Here is a 4,610-nt window from a genome sequence, read left to right as displayed (position 1 = left end):
TAAGAACCACTGCATAAGCGACAGTATAGGATGATGGAGAATACGTAAAGCACGGAGAGTTTGGAATAGGTGAGGCAGTAAAGTATCATGGAATGTAATGGAAGACTGAGGAGAAGCGCAGTGGATTTGGGGTGTGTTATACCGTTCTGTGGTTTTTCTCTTATGGGCTTTACAGGTTATGGGCTTTCCCAGGTAGTCACTGGGAAACGAGGATGGCAACAGGGAATCCTTTGGATATTGGCCAGCAGAGTGGAAACCTAGGGAAGAAGGTGCTTAAAGAGTTGTAAGGACTTCATGGATCTAGGGAGAGTAAATTAAAGGTGGTCAGATAGGAGCCGAGGGAGAAAAGATCAGTGTGTATGGGGAGTAGAAGGGAGAAGGAAAGGACTAATTTCAAATTTGAGTTTTCAACAGCAGATCAGGGCATTGTGATCAGAGCTTAAGGTTTGCTGTCCTGGTGTGTATCCTTCGAAGACTTGTCCCTGTTTGTGTAGCAGGAACCTCTTCTGATTTTCCCAGTATTCGCCAATGTTTTTTATATTCTAACAATGCAAATGGATCCATTCTGGACCCAGGTCTTTAAGTCTTTAAATTCTCTTCTCTTCCCCGTCCACTACACTTTCTTCCTATTTCTTGCTTGTTCATTCATTCAACAATAATGACTGCGCCTTTCGATGGACCGGGTACCATCTGAGATTCTGGGGACACAGTCCCTATTCTCCCCGAACTTAGGTTTCCAGTAGAGATATAAATTGATATCTACACACAGAGCGATTATGAAAGTGCTTATTGTTACTATTTTAATAAATGGCTAGAGAAATACAGGGCTGTGCAAGACCCCATAGCTGGGAGGGCCAACCTTGCAGGCAGGGAGGAAGATATGTCAGAGAGGGCTTCTCCGCAGAAGTGATGTTGTTGAAGTTGGGGCCTAAAGAAGAACAGGCAGGGATTAACCTGTGTGTGTGTGTGTGTGTGTGTGTGTGTGTGTGTGTGTGTGTGTGTGTGTCTAGAGATTCCAGAAAGAACTGAATGTGTAAGGTACAGAAGAAAGGAAAGTTTGGATTATTCTAGGAGCTGAGTGAGGACCTGCTGTGGAGGACGCAGCAGTGATGTGAGCAGGGGTCTCTCAGGCCTGCCCAAAGGTTTTTGACTGCGCAGTGCATATGACTGGCACTGTTTAAATGGGGAGAGGACCTTTATTCCTTTTCTTTACCTCCCCAGGACATTCTCTTGCAGCCTTCTTCTGCAACAGACGTAATGGGGTGTAGTTTCCTCTTTTGATAATAAGAATATTAAAGAACAAGTTAAAAAATTTTTTGGTAGGAATTTTATAAGTAATAAATGTTTGTACCTTGCTTGCAAATGCAGTTTATGTTTGGGGATTGGGGTCTTAATGTATTTACCTTCAGAACAACATGACAGTTAAATCTATTTAATTATGTGGCAAGTACTGGATGATCTCTCAGCTTAGAAAGGAGAATGATCAAGAGTATCCAAAAACAATGGTGCCATTGCCTAATATGGGGAAGAATGGTAGAAGAAAAAGCTTGGAGAGAGAAATGGAAAGTTTTGATTAAAATGTTTTTGGATATCTCTACTGGGCAAGTGGAAGTGCTAAGTGAACAATTAGTGATATAAGCCAGGAGTCAAGGGCTAAAGAGAAAAACTGGGAGCCAGCATACACCTGTAATCCTAGGACTTGGGACTCTGAGGCAGGAGGATCTCTGTGAGCTCAAGGCCAGCCTGGGCTACACGGAGACCATGATACTCTTAGGTGATATAAATAGGACACATGTGTAAATACTGAATAGTTTCTCTGGTGTGAGAAACTGAAAGTGTCAATAAGGGCTGAAAGGTATAATAGATAATGTGAAGTCGGAAGAAAAGGGGCAAAGGGGAAGGGGAAGTGGGAGGGGTAGAGGAAAGGAAAGAAGGGAATGGAATTAATATGAGAAAATGAAAAATAATGGAAACAGTCTTTGTAGATAGGGAGGGGTGGAGGGGTTGAAGGGAGGACAGGGGAATGGGGAAAAATAAGAAACAAGATTGATTCCGTAAAGATACAAATTTCCAACAGTGAGTGCCATTATATTGCATATATTAAATGTACCAATAAAATTAATTGAAAAAAAACCCCAAACCAAAAAATCCCAAACAAACCAAAAAAGATGCTCATTAGCATGTGCATGGTATTAAGGCAGTAGGAATAGTTACTTCAGGTGAGAGGGACATGAACCTCAGAGGGTGAGGAACCACCCAGATCTGAGTCTTCCTTAGCTCCAGTCTTCACTGATCCTGCAGATTAGTCAGCAAGGAGACTTCGAAGTTTCTAGAAAGGAAGAAAGAAAGTACAGCAATAGGAGGTCAGACGCTGCATAGGGAGGTCTTTAGAAGAGACAAGCTGATACATTATTTAACAGACTTATTAGTCTTACAAAGTTATATTGAGAATCACTTTTATAGAGCTAATGGAGGATGTAAGAAGATAGGTGTTCAGTGAAAACAAAGGGAAAATGAGGCAATTATCAACTACAAGAAAATCTTAAAAGTTGTGTGAAAAGGAAGTCTAAACAGTCACTTCTTGGCTCATTAATTACTGTGGAACTGTTAATGGTAGTTATCTTGGTGATTGTAGTGGATTTTTGTTGTGGATTGCTTGAATTACTTCAAGTGAACATATATCTTATTTTTGTGACAAAACATACTAAAATATATATGCATATACATATATATATATTCATAAAAATTGAGGAAAACTTTCTAGGGAAAGAGGAACATTATTATTATTATTATTATATTATTATAATTATTATTAGTACCAGAGATCGAACCCCATACCTTGTGCTTGTGAGGCAGGCAGCGAAACCACTGAACTAAATACCAAGAACATCATTTTTTTTAATATGAGGTAAAAGACTAGAATTTGACCTGAACTATATAGTGAGTTCAAGGTCAGCCTGAACTACACAAAGAGACCCTATCTTGAGAAGAAAGAAAAGAAAAAGAAAGAAAGAAAGAAAGGAGAATAGAATTTGAAAACTTGGGTTAAGGAAATGGCATGAAGGCAGGCCAGGACAGAAGTGTCCTTTCTCCTTTCTTGTTGTAAGAAGATTCTGTGAGCTTAGGAGAATGAACTCTAGTAAAAACAATAATACCAGTATTAACGCCACAATGGTGATTATCATATTTTGAGTTCTTTCATGTGCCAGGCACTACCTTGTAGGCTTCAGGTATATACAGTGATCCCTTAGTAACCCTGGGAGATTGGTTCTAGGACCCCTGCATATACCAGTCCCTTATAGAAGATGGGATAGCATTTGTATGCAACCTACACCCATCTTCACGTGCTCTTTAATTAATCTCTAGATTTTTATAGTACCCAATGCAATGTAAACAGTTATTATATTGTATTGTTTAGGGAATAATGAGAAGAAAAAAAGTACACATTTGGTGCAAATGTGGTTTTTAAAAGATATTTTCAATCCACAGTAGATCGAATACACAGAGATAAAATCCACAATTACAAAGGGCCAGTGGTATTGTCTTATTTAATTCTCAAAAAATCCATTACATATTCATTTATTTATTAAAAATTTTTGCTGAACACTTGCAATGTGCTGGATGTTGGGGTTATGGTAATAAAACAGTCATCATCTCTGCTTCTGAAGAGCTTATAGTACAGAGAGAACTTGACCTTACACAAATGAAAATAAATATTTAATGATGTGATAAATGACATGGGTGATGTAACAGAATAAGGATGTTCACTTTAGATTGAGTGGCCTGTGAAGGTCTCTCATGGAAGCTGACATATTTAAACTGAGACCTAGAGAATAGGAGGAACCCAGCAGCCAGAGGAAGGGTCTTAAGGCAGATGTAAAATCACTGTAACAGAGGAGCTGTTTCTCTCTTAGAGGAGCTGAAAGGTCAGGGAAAATACATAGAGAACAGGGTTGTGGGAGCAGTTAGTCCACGATTTGGATACTGGATTTCACTCCGAATGCAGCAGGAAGCCTGCAGGATTGTAAGCAGGCAAATGAAGGATCTGATTTATATTAAAAACATTACTCTGGCCGTCTTGTGGAGAATGGGTTGGAGGGAGATGAGAGCAAAATAAGGAGTTGTTCAGAAGTCATTGTGGTCTTCCAGGTTAGAAATGGTGATGGTTTGGTAGATGATGGTGGTCAAAAAGTTGCAGAGAAAAGGATGGGGTCCAAGATATATTTTATAATTAAAGTCCAAAGGGCCTGGCGATGGAGAAGTTGTAGTCAAGGATGACTTAGATTTCTGGCTTGAGTAGTGGAGCCGATTTATAGTCATCTGCTTTTTGTGTTTTTTCTTTTTTGAGTCTGTGAGACTAATGCTCCAAGATTTTGGGTAATGTATCTCAGAAGATGTATCTAGGAAATGATTATCAGAAAATCAGCGTGGGTCCACCCACCTCCACACACTGCATACATAACCAGTGCAGTATATCTTCTCTTGAGTGAGCCACATCCTGCTGTTCTCTAAAATTTGAGACACGGTTACCTGCTGGATTATAATCTGTCAGCCATAACTGCGTTCAGTTATCAAAGAGAAAGTCATTTTGCAGGTGTGTTACAAAGCAC

This window comes from Fukomys damarensis, unplaced genomic scaffold (genome assembly GCF_012274545.1).
Source record: "Fukomys damarensis isolate Sample0158 unplaced genomic scaffold, DMR_v1.0_HiC HiC_scaffold_19, whole genome shotgun sequence".
NCBI classification, from domain to species: domain Eukaryota; kingdom Metazoa; phylum Chordata; class Mammalia; order Rodentia; family Bathyergidae; genus Fukomys; species Fukomys damarensis.
This window is presented reverse-complemented; position numbering follows the sequence as displayed.